The 16,299-nt window shown below is 40.2% G+C and overlaps 1 long non-coding RNA gene and 1 pseudogene across 1 annotated transcript; both read left to right on the forward strand.

The window, feature by feature from the left end:
* The first annotated feature begins 346 nt into the window (after positions 1 to 346).
* Positions 347 to 3,631, forward strand: LOC133925360 (protein NRT1/ PTR FAMILY 5.10-like; annotated as a pseudogene).
* A 10,345-nt stretch (positions 3,632 to 13,976) lies between these two features.
* LOC133890603 (uncharacterized) lies at positions 13,977 to 15,406 on the forward strand. The gene is made up of 3 exons (XR_009904080.1): positions 13,977 to 14,219; positions 14,617 to 14,818; positions 14,899 to 15,406. It is a non-coding gene; the product is annotated as an uncharacterized LOC133890603 (long non-coding RNA).
* Positions 15,407 to 16,299: the final 893 nt, after the last annotated feature.

A 16,299-nucleotide genomic window follows, 5' to 3' on the forward strand; every position in this document is an offset into this window, starting at 1 on the left:
GCTTCTAATATCATCTTCAAGGGATTTTTTTTTTAGAATCAAATTCTATTCACGAAAGGATTTTTGTTTCTTTCAGCGCTTCAACGATTTTCTTTCGCGATTTCCGTTACGAATGGATTCCCAAAGTTATCTTCTTCAAGACAGGATTCTCTCTTTTCACTTCACCAATCCTTTCGAAACTGATGAAGATAAGAGAAAATAAAGAAAATAAAAATAGAAAATAAAATACGAATTCCTTACATATGTTCTAAGATGATTCCCCTATCTACATTTAAAAAAGGAACTTTTCCTCATGACTTTATTTGTATGTGTCAACATCTCACCAACCGCTGCCAACCAGAGGATACTGTGTCCACATTATTTTGGAGTTTGGAGTGTACTGCGGTACCAATCATATCTCCAGAATCCTGGCTCCTAGTTGTTGCAGATTTTGCTATGTTTGCAATTACGAGCGAAATAATATGGTGTAAGATTCAGCTAGAGAGCCAAGCACAGTGACTTCGGATAAAGGTAGGCAAGAAGGCGGGAGAGGATTACGCGATGGAGGCGGAGGCGGCCCTCCTGCCGCGGCCGGAGCCGGCGCTGTCGGCGGTGGACCACCTCGGCGTCCCCGCCGCCCGCGGCAGCTCCGGCCGGTGGCCTGCCGCGCTCTTCATCATCGGTACGGTACATGAAAGACTTAGCCTCGTCAGCCCTTCTCGTGTTTGTGTGTGCTTGTGATTTCATTTCAGCGACGCAGGAATGGAGGTGGCGGAGCGGTTCGCGTTCTTCGGCATCATGGGCAACCTGATGATCTACCTGACTGGCCCGCTCCAACAGCCCATGTCGTCGGCCGCGGCGACCGTCAACGCGTGGCTTGGCACCGCATTGCTGCTGCCGCTGCTCGGCTCGGCGGTTGCCGACTCCTGGCTTGGACGGTACCGCACCATCGTCTGTTCATCCCTGCTATACATATTGGTACGAAAGCGTATATTTGCCTCACCGGACACCGGTCCATAACACTATGCTAGCGCAACTTTAAAAGCACCGACTTTGTTCCATGCTAGAGTAGTGGCAAGCACTGCCAGTACAATTTTTGAACAATTACTATATGGAGCGTCAAATGTGAAATCCGGAAGGGGCACCAAATATTCCCTCTGTCTTAAAATAGATACATTTTAGCATCTCTATAATATTCAAAATATATGATGTTCTACGATTCGAGGTAACTTCAGCCAAATTTTTTAGTCTTACCCCTCTATTAAGTAACTTCCTTGTCAACACAAGTTTAATTTCGCATTCAATGAATGGTATTAAAATAGGACAAAATAATTATTTTAGTTTTTACCTTAATACTTGTGCTTAACTTTAAAATATAATTTATTTTGAGATGGAGGGAGTATATTCTAGGACTCTAGGTTTCAGTTCCACAGTGAAGGGATAGGTGAAATCTCACGAGCTAGAAGGTGCTGGCAAAAACATAAGTACAGAGATGTTCTGTCAAGATGAAAAGTATTACTCTGGACCCGATTAACTTGTCGTCCAGGATATGTGCACGGTCTACTACGTACGCATGGACCATAACTGTTCATAAATATGTATTAACAGAAAATTAATATAATGATATATAAGTCCTTTGACAAGTGAATCTACTAATATCATTCGCTTGTGACAGATCTAAATGCTTTGAATTATTATAGTAGTCAAAGTTTTAAAAACTTGGCTACACACATTCCATGATGACGTCAAATTTGGACCAGAGATTAAGGAACATGTGCGCCTGTTCAGATAGGGAGAAATTGTCCGAATTTTTATGATTAATTCATGTTTGAACTAAATACAAGAAATTCTCCAAACCGCCCCCCTCCCCCTTGTCCAAGCACTTTATAGTTTATACATTATCAAATGACATTCTTTGTTCACAAGGTACAAATCATTCTTGATTGGATTGAAGTTCGAAACTTGAACCTGAATTCTGTTTGCTGGACCTGTTTCCAGGGGCTAGGCATGCTCACCCTCTCATCAGTTCTTGTGCCACAACAGCGAGTAGAGTGCGGAGACAGGATGGAGTCAACTGAATGCTCAAATTTGTCTGGTCAAGTGGCATTCTTCTACTTCTCCCTCTATCTGGTGGCATTTGCTCAGGGCGGCCACAAACCTTGTGCCCAAGCATTTGGTGCCGATCAATTTGATGAGAATGACCCTGAAGAACTAGCCTCAAGGAGCTCGTTCTTCAATTGGTGGTACTTCGCCGCATGTGGTGGCAATGCCATCACCGTTTCAGTACTGAACTACATTCAAGAAAGCGTAAGCTGGCAGTTTGGGTTTGGGATCACATGCATGGCCATGACCCTTGCTCTTGCTGTTTTCTTTCTTGGGACTAAGACTTACCGCTTCGAAAACTAATGGAAACTTGTTTGGACAAGTTGGCAAACCGATTATGGTATGGATGCGTGGTTGGCTTGCATCATGGCGTTCAAAGTAAGCTTACTGAAACCTTCCATTGAGCCCATTCTTCTGAAACTGAAAACCATATTTTTCTCCTTTGTCTTGTAGGTTACCTGATGATTCTCACCACTCTCTGCCGTCATCATCCAAGGGGGATACTAGCAACGTGGACAGCACAAATATTCCTCGTGAAGCCACAGCATTGCCCAAGCTGTTTCCCATATGGGCTACCTGCCTAATTTATGCTGTTGTTGTCGCACAGTGCTTTACTTTCTTCACAAAACAGGCAAGCACACTGGACAGGAGAATAGGTAACTTAGTAATACCAGCTGCTTCCCTGCAAAACTTGTGCAACGCTTCAATCATGGTCTTCCTACCAATCTATGACCGAATCTTCGTCGTGATAGCTAGAAAATGCACCAAGAACCATTCAGGTATCACAATTTTGCAAAGGATCGGCATCGGATTGGCTATTTCGACCATCTTGGTAATTGTTGCTGGGCTTGTGGAGACGAGGAGGCTCAAGATAGCGAGAGACTATGGCCTACTGGATAAACCTGAAGCTGTTATTCCTATGAGCTTCCTGTGGATTGTTCCTCAGTACATTCTGATTGGATTGTCTGACACGTTCGCGATTGTCGGCTTGCAGGAATTCTTTTATGACCAAGTACCTGATAGTTTACGCAGCTTGGGCCTGGCTTTGTTCCTGAGCATAGCTGGAACCGGGAACTTCATCAGTAGCTTTCTTGTGTATGCAATTGACAAGGTGACTAGTAGCACCGGAGAAAGCTGGTTCTCCAACAATCTTAACCGAGCCCATCTCGATTACTTCTACTGGTTTCTTGCCGTGCTCAGTGCTTTTGGCCTGGCTGCTTACATGTACTTAGCACAGATGTATGTGCATAAGAAAAAGGGTACTATTTCTGTACAATGACTCTGCAGGAGAACATGCCACTATGCCAGTCAAGTCCAGTCCATCAAGTAGCTATGGGAATTCATATATATAGATTCCATTTGAAGGTTATTATCAGGCTGGAAGATGGCTTTATTATGCTCTTGTGCATTGCCTTTGAAAACTGGGAAGGGGATACTGTCAAATCTGCTTGGACACTGCTGCTTTTAGTGGTCAGTGCTCTTGTGCATTGCCTTTTAGTGTCTAAGGGGAAAATGCTAATAAAAAAACTGTATCTACTTTTTTGTACAATTGTTAGGCCACTATTTTCTCTCTTTATTTTCTTACCATTTTTTTCCAATGCGTTAACCGATACTCGAACTAACAATCTCATGCCTGTGAACCAACCCTCCTACCAACTAAGCTAGCTTGTATTTCATGCTACAGAATATACTCTCTTTAACCTTTATGCAAGACATTCACTGGGCGCCAAATTTTGAACACAACAATGAAGTTAAACACATGTTGAATTTGAATCATATATTCACTTACAAATTTAAACACAAGATAATTTAATTTAAGAATTGATCTTTTCATTATACTCAAAAGAAGATAAGTACATGTTAAGTATATTTTACCATATCACCTACACACTACACTATTTTACACTATCCTAGCTGCATTACACAAAAATCCCCATCCGAATTGCATACAAAAGACTTTAATTTAAACACACATAAACAAATAAATTTAACACAGAAGAGGCTTAATTTAAACACAACAATAATGAATTTAAAAACACAAGAGATAAGCATTGATTAATTACTACATTGCTAAATTAGAGATATCTACTACTACATAAAAAGTACCAAAAAAGTCTCGCGCCCTCCTGTGTGCTTTGAGTCCCGCACCCACGTGGTGAGTCCCACCATTTTTTAGTTTTTTTCGCCTGCACCAACGTGACGAGCCCCGCTTTTTTATGGTATGTTAAGATTTCCTCAGTGAATTTTTGTGACTCCTATTGCAACGCACACGCACGCAACTAATCCTAGTATTACATATATATTGATACGTGAAGAAGCAATGACGCCTAGTTCTCTCCTCTGGTTGGCTCGATCTGTTGTGGTACTATCAATGAATAACAACAATGAAGCACCTTCTTCAGCTTGAACAATGAAGTATCTAATGCGACTTGGCAAAGAGAATCTCCAAACCCTTGATACAATCCTGGCCCCGCGCGGCAAAGCACACGGACCACAGATGAGACCAAATATGATCAGCACGTCATCTTGGTACCATAGCCTTGTTCACTCAGTAGTATCTTTACCCTAGCTACTTTAAATTTGTTTTTTGTCCTACACACAAAAAAACCACATAGAAATATTAGTCATAGTTTTTAGTCTGTTATTCTTGTGAGTTTTGTTAAGTTTTCGTCAATTAGAGTCATGTTCAATTTGTTGATCAGTGCTCCTTTGTGTGTTCTTTGTGTTGTCCATCATCTAGATTATCACCGTGTGTCTTTGTATTCAATTCATAATCTTGTGTTGGTTGTGCAAAATAAAATCATAAAAAAGAGTTTAGAACAGTCACGATTCTATCCTCATGAACACAACAATGAACTTAAACATATGTTGAATTTGAATCATATATTCACTTACAAATTTAAACACAAGATAATTTAATTTAAGAATTGATCTTTTCATTATACTCAAAAGAAGATAAGTACATGTTAAGTATATTTTACCATATCACCTACACACTACACTATTTTACACTATCCTAGCTGCATTACACAAAAATCCCCATCCGAATTGCATACAAAAGACTTTAATTTAAACACACATAAACAAATAAATTTAACACAGAAGAGGCTTAATTTAAACACAACAATAATGAATTTAAAAACACAAGAGATAAGCATTGATTAATTACTACATTGCTAAATTAGAGATATCTACTACTACATAAAAAGTACCAAAAAAGTCTCGCGCCCTCCTGTGTGCTTTGAGTCCCGCACCCACGTGGTGAGTCCCACCATTTTTTAGTTTTTTTCGCCTGCACCAACGTGACGAGCCCCGCTTTTTTATGGTATGTTAAGATTTCCTCAGTGAATTTTTGTGACTCCTATTGCAACGCACACGCACGCAACTAATCCTAGTATTACATATATATTGATACGTGAAGAAGCAATGACGCCTAGTTCTCTCCTCTGGTTGGCTCGATCTGTTGTGGTACTATCAATGAATAACAACAATGAAGCACCTTCTTCAGCTTGAACAATGAAGTATCTAATGCGACTTGGCAAAGAGAATCTCCAAACCCTTGATACAATCCTGGCCCCGCGCGGCAAAGCACACGGACCACAGATGAGACCAAATATGATCAGCACGTCATCTTGGTACCATAGCCTTGTTCACTCAGTAGTATCTTTACCCTAGCTACTTTAAATTTGTTTTTTGTCCTACACACAAAAAAACCACATAGAAATATTAGTCATAGTTTTTAGTCTGTTATTCTTGTGAGTTTTGTTAAGTTTTCGTCAATTAGAGTCATGTTCAATTTGTTGATCAGTGCTCCTTTGTGTGTTCTTTGTGTTGTCCATCATCTAGATTATCACCGTGTGTCTTTGTATTCAATTCATAATCTTGTGTTGGTTGTGCAAAATAAAATCATAAAAAAGAGTTTAGAACAGTCACGATTCTATCCTCATGAACACAACAATGAACTTAAACATATGTTGAATTTGAATCATATATTCACTTACAAATTTAAACACAAGATAATTTAATTTAAGAATTGATCTTTTCATTATACTCAAAAGAAGATAAGTACATGTTAAGTATATTTTACCATATCACCTACACACTACACTATTTTACACTATCCTAGCTGCATTACACAAAAATCCCCATCCGAATTGCATACAAAAGACTTTAATTTAAACACACATAAACAAATAAATTTAACACAGAAGAGGCTTAATTTAAACACAACAATAATGAATTTAAAAACACAAGATATAAGCATTGATTAATTACTACATTGCTAAATTAGAGATATCTACTACTACATAAAAAGTACCAAAAGAGTCTCGCGTCCTCCTGCGTGCTTTCAGTCCCGCACCCACGTGGTGAGTCCCACCTTTTTTTTCGTTTTTTTCGCCCGCACCAACGTGACGAGCCCCGCGTTTTTATGGTTTTTTTTTTAGATTTCCTTAGTGAATTTTTATGGCTCCTATTGCAACGCACAGGCACGCAACTAGTTCTAGTATTACACATATATTGATACGTGAAGAAGCAATGACACCTAGTTCTCTCCTCGGGTTGGCTCGATCTGTTGTGGTACTATCAATGAACAGCAACAATGAAGCACCTTCTTCAGCTTGAACAATGAAGTATCTAATGCGACTTGGCAAAGAGAATCTCCAAACCCTTGATACAATCCTGACCCACATGGCAAAGCACACGGACCACAGATGAGACCAAATATGATCAGCACGTCATCTTGGTACCATAGCCTCGTTCACTCAGTAGGATCTTTACCCTAGCTACTTTAAATTTGTTTTTTGTCCTACACACAAAAACCACATAGAAATATTAGTCATAGTTTTTAGTCTGTTATTCTTGTGAGTTTTGTTAAGTTTTCGTCAATTAGAGTCATGTTCAATTTGTTGATCAGTGTTCCTTCGTGTGTTCTTTGTGTTGTCCATCATCTAGATTATCATCGTGTGTCTTTGTATTCAATTCATAATCTTGTGTTGGTTGTGCAAAATAAAATCATAAAGAAGAGTTTAGAACAGTCATGATTCTATCCTCATGAATACTTTGATCCAATTTGAGACTATCAATATATCTATTCGTGGAGTTGCACTTGATCCATCTATTCCAAAAATCTGAGCAGTGGTGATTTCAAAGTTGTGCTATTTGGTGTGTCGATCATAGCTGCAAAACTAAAAAAAAGTTACAAAAAATAGAAACCATGTTTATTGTAAAACTCATATTTCCTAATAAATAAAAGACAACCATAGTGCTTGTTCTTTAATACATCAAAGACAACCACAATAGAGGAGAATCAGGCATTTCTTATCAAGATCGTGCTTGCTTTTTTCGCTGGAAATTGATGGTTCGATATCATCCACTTATGGTCTCGTCGATTATTCTGCAAAGCGTGTGGTTGGGCAGATTTCAAAGAGGCACAAGTCCTTGCATCAACACAGGTGATCGCCTATGGTTCGTTAGGTCTCACGGTGTATCTTCGATCCTATGTCGAGAAGATTGACCACCCCGCATCATATACGGTTTAGATTACATCCAAAATACAAAATAAGTGGCCGGTGCCTATGAAGCCAAGATGAAGTCACGCTCGACCGGCGTCACAACACTGCTTGTTCCTACTACTACTATGCCTACTGTAGTTGCATCCTCTTCGCGGCTGGGGCATCATTATCGTTGCTTGACATGGAGGCGATATACTTATCCTTATTAACTCGGTCCTCTCTAGTCTACCCATGTACATGATGCTTTTATTCCAAATTCCACAAGGGTTTTTTCAAAGACTGGATAACTTTCATTCCAGATTCTACTGGCAAAGTTATGATTATAAAAAGAAGTACCGCTTGGTGAAATAAAGGATCATCTACCAATCCAAAGAATATGGTGATTTAGGGATCAAGACCTCGAGGTTTAGAATATCTCCCTACTATGTAAATGGTTATTTAAACAACTCAACGAAGACGAAAAATGACAGGAATAAAGAACAAATATTTGGGGTCAAAAGCCTATCTCAGATTCAGTGGAAACCAAGGGACTCTCACTTCTAGGCTGGGTTGATGAGAGTGAAGCAACATCTGTTCCACTTCAGCTCCTTTGTTATCAAAGATGGCTCAAAAATTAGATTTTGGGTGGCCACGTTGTTAGGTAACTCACCACTTCATGACCAATATCCTAGTATATACAATATAGTGTCATAAACAAAGAACCATTGCCCAAGTGTTACAATCATCCCCTCCTAATGTTACATTCCGATGGAATCCATCTGACTCAAAGTTGACAACATGGAATGATATCCTTTTAAAGCTTAACAACATTAATATTACATAATAGCGGGATGAATTTAACTAGAATTTGAACCAAAATGATAAATTCTCAGTGCATTCTTTATATTGTGCCCTAAAGCTAATTGATACCCTAAATATAAATAAACATATGTGGAAACTGAAAGTACCCAGTAAATCAAAATCTGCCTTTGGTATCTATGTCAAGGAGTGCTACTAATCAAGGATAACTTAATAAAGAGAAAATGGTAAGGCATTTAAAAGTGTTGCTTTTATCACAAAGATGAGATAATTAAGCATTTCTTTTTTTACTACAAATTTGCCCGTTTCACATGGTTCATCATCAAGGTGACTTCAAACCTTTACCCGCCCCACAACATATCTTATATGATGGGAAACTAGCTTTTATGGCCTTAATAAAAGACTAAAAGCTCATATACTGGTTGAAGCAGCTGCTTTTTATTTGTCGCTATGGCTATGCAGAAATGATATATTTTTTAATAAAAGAAAAAAAAAATCTACTTTGCAAGTTATCTATACATGTATGCACTTACTCTGTACTTGATCTGTGCTTCAGCAGCCGAGGTTTTGAGGGATGGTAGCAACAATATGCACACAATTGAAGCAGGTGGTTAGGACACTCTTCTCTAGATATAGATGGGGCTCTAGGATATAGATCATGAACCAACCACCATAATTTCTATGGTATCTTTTTTCCTCTTAGTCTGTTCTTAGTTACAATTTTTGTTTTCTACACTTTGGATTGTGTGCATCCTAGTTGTGTAGAGGCTTCCTTTATTGAAAAGCTAGAACCAATGCGGGCTATCGATGCTAGCCTTTCCCTTCTCATCCTCTTCATCGGCGCCATGGCTGGCTTTGACCATGTTGGAGAGCATGATCACGTGTGACAGTTTAGCAGAGGTCTGTCGAACACACGAGAAGGAAGTAGCACCAGTCGGTAACAACCCAAACCTGACAGGCCCAAATCGTCCATCGTGGCTAGTGGGGGTGCAGCCACCTCCGTCGGTGGGGTTGCATCCACGCATATGTAGGCACTACCTGCTCTGCTATTGTTGGAGGCACTGCCATCAACGCCATTGTTGTGGGAGGCACTGCCACCGCCACCCTTCTTCTCCCTCATTCTTATTTTCCCTTTCATTCTTCTCCTCTTCCTCCTCTCGCCTTGACCCCTATCACTTAAGGCTATCCTTCCAAAGTAGGAGGGCAAACCACTGTCGTACTCCTCCGACATCAGCTTGTACTCAACCTTGTCTTCGCTAACTACAAGTAGCATGGATGACGCCAGCAAAGGAGCCTGGCGAAGAGGAGGATCGAACGCAGCGGAGAGTAGAATGGGGATGCGGATGGGGATTTGGGGTTTTTTGTGTGTGGTGAGAGAGACAAAGCGTGTCATTTATTTCTCACAGGTGGAGGGGCAACGTGTGAGAGAAATTTGGCCATTTGGTATCCTCATGATTTCACATGTTTTTGCAATGGACCCATGTCTAATATTATCTGTGATAAATTAACACTAAAACCATAGGAGATACTAGGGATGGCAATCTTACTGATGGGTTCGGGTACCCACGAGTACTGTGCCCGACGAGTATGGGCGTGGGTCTAAAATTATACCCACGAGCATAGCGGGTCGGGTACCTACGAATTCACGGATCAAGTGCGGGTATAATCTTCTGCCCACGGGTATCCGCGGATATACCTATCAGCACAATCAACAAGCCAACAGCCCAGGGTGCCCAGTCCAAAGCTTCGAAGCCCAGCCTAATTTCCAAAGCTAACCCTAGTAATCTGCACTCTTGTCATTGCTGGCTTGCTGCTCCCTCCCCAATTCCCATTCCCAGCTACCTCAGTGTCACTCGCCTAATCGCCTCATTGCTGCTCAACTCGCCACTCCCTGCTATGCGCGCGCGCCATCCTTGGACGCTCAGCCTACCTCTCCCTGTTGTACGCTAATCGCCAAATCCTGGTCGCCGCTCCCTGCCTTGCCTCGTGCGGCGCCGTCCTCAAGCGCCCAGCCCGCCACTCCCTGCCGCAAGCTGTGATGTCGTCCCGGGTGTTGCCCCCGGTCGGCCAGGCAGCCACCCTAATCTGACTCCAGCCCCCGCCTGCTGTTCCCACCTCCCCGAGTCCCCGGGCACTACCCTGGGCCCCAGCCGTCCGCCATTACCTGCTAGATTGAGGTTTGGTTGCAACTGCTTGATTTGGTGATTTATTTGTGTAAAATCTGATATATTTATTTGTGTAAAACTTTGATAGTCATTACTCCTGAATTGAAAAAAAATCATTCAGAATAGGTTTATTCAAGGAAAATTTCATCATCTTCTTGTAGAGGCAGCAAGTCACAACTGAGAAAAAAGATGTTTTTGTTGCCTGTTTGAGACTTGCGACTTGTTTCACTTGTTAAGTCTTGTTGAACTACTGCCGTAAAAAAGAAGTGTTGTTGCTTACTAAAATGCTGCTATTGTGTTGTTACTGTTAAAAACCCGTGGGTGACCTGCTTGTTTCGGGTACCCGACGAGCACGGGCATAGGCAATATTTTCTGCCTGTCACTCTTCACGGACACAGGTCGAGTAACCCGATTCAGGTCGCAGGTCAGGCACGAATCTACTTCGTTCGCACCCGATATGACCCGTTGCCATTCCTAAAAGATATTTACTATCTGTCATAGTTTCAGCTGTATAGCTTTTTACATATAGTTTTCTCACTAGGATTGTGGGAGATAAATTTTTCACATGGTTAAAAAAACCGTGAGAAATAAGATGTAGTATATGAGTTTTTTTTTTTTGCAGTGGGTAGTCATGTCCGGTGTTTGTGCAGGCTACGATGCTCCCTATTTTGAGCTGATCAATAAGCACTAAACTACGATGATACAATGGCTGACTGCGAAATGACAGCTTTTCCCGATGATGTGCAATGATACAAATAGATCCACTCTTGAAGCAGCTCGAATCAGTCAAGTAGTTGACTGTATATATATATAGTCGGGTTGCTGTGTTTTTGTTCTGTTCAACCAGCATTGCACTGCACTGCACTGCACTCGGTCCGCGCGAAAAGTGTCTGATCGACCAGACGGCCGGGCCACCCAGCAAACTACACTACTCTAAAAATCATCTTCACTATCAGCTTGAAAACTTCAAAACCCTTTTCACTATCAGTTTTAATCTAATAATAGACAATAGACAGTGATAATCTTCTATTACTATTTTTAGTCTAGAAATCAACAGTAAATAGGTTATCATTATCGGTTAAAGCTTTCAGCCGACAGTGAAAATTAGATCCGATTCAACATTTTTAAACCGAGAAAAGAAAAAAATCACGATCAGAGACACCCGATCGCACCCAACCATTTACAAGTCACACGATTTTTACTCGCATGTGGCAACCAGTACTCGAATTCACAACCTCATAGCAGGTGCACGCGGGTGACCTCTTTTAACCATATCAGCTATCTCGTTTGTGAGTATAATAGCAAAATCAATCCTTTTAACATCTTCTGATCGAATATTTGAATAACTATTTGGACATCTAAATAATCTTAAATGTAAAAATTATCAACTATAAAGTTGTACATTTCGTCGAGTTCTAAAATGTTTATGTAAAGTTTTTCTCCATCCGATTTCGTATGAAAAAATTTATATCCAATCCATATAGTATTCAATAAAACAATCATAACTTTTACATATAGAGTCTGATTTTAACGTTCGAATTCTACTTTTGAAGCTAACGAAGAGGCGCATCTGAAAAAAAAAATAGGTCTTTAGACCAACACATTTCTTGACTCTAAAAAAAAGGCAAGAAAGAAACTCAACAAGATCCCTGAAGTTTTTGGTTGAAAATTGATATTCTCCGATTTGCCTGAGAATTTTTAGAGACATAATGCTACATATGAAAGTTAGTGTTGCGTAAACATTTTCATCAATCTATCTTAACAAACTCACGATAAAAATCTTTAAATTTATAGTTTTCAACTTTGTGACCTTGCGTTATCTTTTTCAATGATTACTATAGTGTTTTGATCGAGGCCAAAAGTTTGTGGTCAGTATATGACTTACTATGTACTAGTTTTTGATATTTATTTGTGCATCTATATAGCTCTAAATAAAAAAAATAATCAATTACAAAGTTGTAGATCTTGTGGAGAGCTATAATTTTCATATAAAGTTTATATTCATCCAACTTTGTATAATGCTATGAATTTTTTTAATATGATATGTCATCAACCACAGCTGAAACTTTGTTAACATAATTTAGACATTTAAAACCTCAAATTAAAATATTTTCAACTACAAAGTTGTAGATCTTATCGAGTGCTACAATTTTAATATAAAGTTTTTCTCATCCAACTTCATATAAAAAAAAGTTATACATTTTTTAAGATAAATTATCATCAGTATCATTGCTGACTCTTCACACGAACCAGCAGTGATACTTGATAAACTATTACTACTGTGTCATAGCTAGAACCAGCAATAATAGTTCGTGTATCACTGTCGACTGATGCTCTCATTCGATAATGATGCTTCACTGTCAGCTCAAACCATCAGCCGATATTAATGCCATTTATCACTGTCGATTTATAAGTCACGTTCGCTGATATTTTCTACACGGCTTTTGATATTTTCTATACTTAATTAGCAAGCCCTAATAATAGGCATATAAACCTAATCTTATAGAGTAGTTGTGATCTACTTACTAGCTAAGACGCCGGAAAATCTTCCTGCGCTGCCGATCTGCACGTGTTGTCGAGGTCTACACGTGGAGGATGCCGTATCGCTTTCATAATAGCGAGGCGGGTACTTGGGTGGGTAATGTGGCTGCCAGGGGCGGATCCAACGTTCAAGCAGTGGTGTCACAGGACACCAATGACTTGCGGCCCGATCCAAGTACCCTTTCTATTCTACAGTTAGTGACACCAGCATGTACAATCTTGTGACACCAGCGATCCCATGGAAGCAACCATAATTGGCCCATTAGTTCCTCAGCACGTGAGTTGCTTTCAGGTCTGGTTGCTTTGGCTAAATCAGCTAGCCCATGTGGAGAGCAGGTTGGCAGCCCAAAACTAAGCATCTCAGCCCATTTGTCCCTGAGTTGCTCTTTGCAGCCTATTTGCCTTTCACGTCAGGTCTCACCGTCTCAGCGTCTCTGTTTCTGGACGAAGACGCATAGCGTCGTAGCGGCACAAGCGAACCGAACAGCTAGGAGCAATCAGGTGAGGGTCTTTTTGCCTTAACCCACCGAAATCCCCAATTCCTCATCTGATTTGCATATGGATTTCGATCCCTCCTACCTGCCGAGGCAGCCGAGCGGGCCACCCGATTAATTTACTTAATCTCGAAGTAATCTCCAATGAATCAATAATCTCTTAGGATTTGGGGCTGGGGATTTCTGGAGATTTTGAGGCTGTTCTTCGTTGGTGACCTGGTCGTTGGAGCAGGCAGAGCTCCTAATCAACGATGTCAGGTTCCGGTAAGAAAAGTAGTGGTGCTGCTTTTTACTTGTGCATATCAGCATATGTGTATTACAGTATTAGTGTATGTAGTAACTTTTGTTTACTACTTCACAATTTAATTTCTCCAATTGGACAGGTAGTATGAACATAATGGAACGATTCTTAAAAAGAAAATTACCACCTGCTAGTGATGAAGGGACTTCACGTGCAAATCGAGTTGTATCAAACATCAATGTTACTACTCATTCTTCTTTAATATTGTCGCCAAAAGATGTAAATTTAGATGAGCTACCTTATGATCCGGCTGATCGAAAGAGAATCAAAGAATATCCTAGCCTTAAGCTACAAGATCAGATAAGGAGAAGATATTTGATCAAAGGTCCTTACCGGCCACAACCTGGATTCAATTATCCGCAAACACTCATAGTAGGCAAGCCACGGTGGTTTAACCCTGAATGGTTTGAAGAATATGATTGGCTAGAGTATAGTGAGAAGGTGGATAAAGCTTTTTGCTTATACTGCTACTTGTTTAGAGATTATATTGAAGGTCAAACTGGAAATGATGCATTTGTTACAAAAGGTTTCTCTTATTGGAACAAGAAAAAAAGATTAGACACTCATGTAGGCGGATTAACTAGTTTTCATAATGCGGCAGTGAAAAGATGCAACAATTTTTTAAAACCAAGCCAATCAATTGTTGTTGGTTTCAACAAGCAGAGTGATGTTGCAAAAGATGAGTATTTTACTCGACTAAGTACTTCCATAAATACTACTAGGTTCTTGTTGCATCAAGGATTAGCTTTTCGTGGTCATGATGAGTCAGAAGATTCTAAGAATAGGGGGAATTTTCTAGAGTTGGTGAAGCTTTTAGCAGAGCAAAATGAAAAAATTAAGAAGGTTGTGCTAAGAAATGCTCCAGAAAATCATCAAATGGTGGCTCCAGCAATACAAAAGGACATTGTTCAATGCTTTGCAGAGGTAATAGTGGTTCATTTATTATTTTGTTTTATGAATTATGTTTCGACTCTCAAGAATGATCAATAATGTGTTATGTGCAGGTCATAGTGAATTCTATCATCGAAGAGATTGGTGGTGATGTGTTTTGCTTGTTGGTTGATGAGTCTGCGGATGTTTCAGACAAGGAACAAATGGCTGTGGTTTTACGGTACGTCGACAAATGTGGAGTGCTCAAAGAAAGACTCATTAGTGTTGTTCATGTCAATGAGACAACATCTTTATGTCTCAAATCTAACATCGATCAATTATTTACCAAGTATAAATTGAGCTGGAAACAAGTCAGAGGTCAAGGTTATGATGGAGCAAGCAACATGAGAGGTGAGTTCAATGGTTTAAGAGCTCTGATCATGAGAGAGAATAGGTCAGCATTCTATGTCCATTGTTTTGCTCACCAGCTTCAGTTAGTCATAGTAGCAGTAGCTAAAAAAAATGATGATATTAGTGACTTTTTTGACATGATATCTCTTCTTCTTAACGTGGTTGGAGCTTCTTGCAAACGGAAAGACATGATACGGGAAACTCAACAAGAGAGAGTAAAGAAAGCAGTAGGTGGTGGACAGATTTGTAGTGGAACAGGATTGTACTATATATGGTGTTGATTTTGCCGTGTGTTAATTTCAGTGGCATTTAAAATCGTATGGTGTGAGTCTCAGCTAGAAGACAGCCAGCACACCGATTCCCGATGGACAGTTTGGCGATCGAGCAAGAAGGCAGGAGAGGATGGAGGAGGCCCTCCAGCCGCGACCGCCGAGCCGTCTCTGTCCGCGGTGGACCACCTCGGCCGCCCGGCCGCCCGCGGCAGTTCCGGCCGGTGACCCGCTGCTGTCTTCATCGTCGGTACGCGGTACACAACGTGCATGCATGCATGTATGGCGCCTCCCCAAATTAAAAAGCTTTTTAAAAGCAGCGCACGTCAACTCTTCTTCTTGTTTGCGATCTCCGGCGGGCGGGTACTAATGCGTGCAGGAGTGGCAGTGGCGGAGCGGTTCGCCTACTGCGGCATCCTGTTGAACCTGATGATCTACCTCTATCAGCTCTTTATATTATTATATAGATGCGATTATAAATCATACGATTTTTTACACAAAATACCATAAGTACGTTTTTAAATTGAACGTAACCTCTAACCTCGCACGAACCTTTCTTACCGTCTCATCTGTCATTCATTACTGATCATTGTATAAAAATAATCTATATAAGATATATGTTCAAAATGAGTGGGACACTATTAGTATATATGGTTCTAAACTTGATTCTAGTTTAGAACCGTCTGTACTGTTTCTTTTTTACAGTCGGTTCTAATTTGAAACCGTCTGTACTATTATTGATGATTATAATTTGTAACCGTTTATACTGTATTGTCCCACTTTGTTACAACTGCTTATTACTATTTTCTCAGATGATTTTAATTTAAAACCACCTATACTATCTTTATAGAGATG

The sequence above is a fragment of the Phragmites australis genome, chromosome 1, assembly GCF_958298935.1.
Source record: "Phragmites australis chromosome 1, lpPhrAust1.1, whole genome shotgun sequence".
NCBI classification, from domain to species: domain Eukaryota; kingdom Viridiplantae; phylum Streptophyta; class Magnoliopsida; order Poales; family Poaceae; genus Phragmites; species Phragmites australis.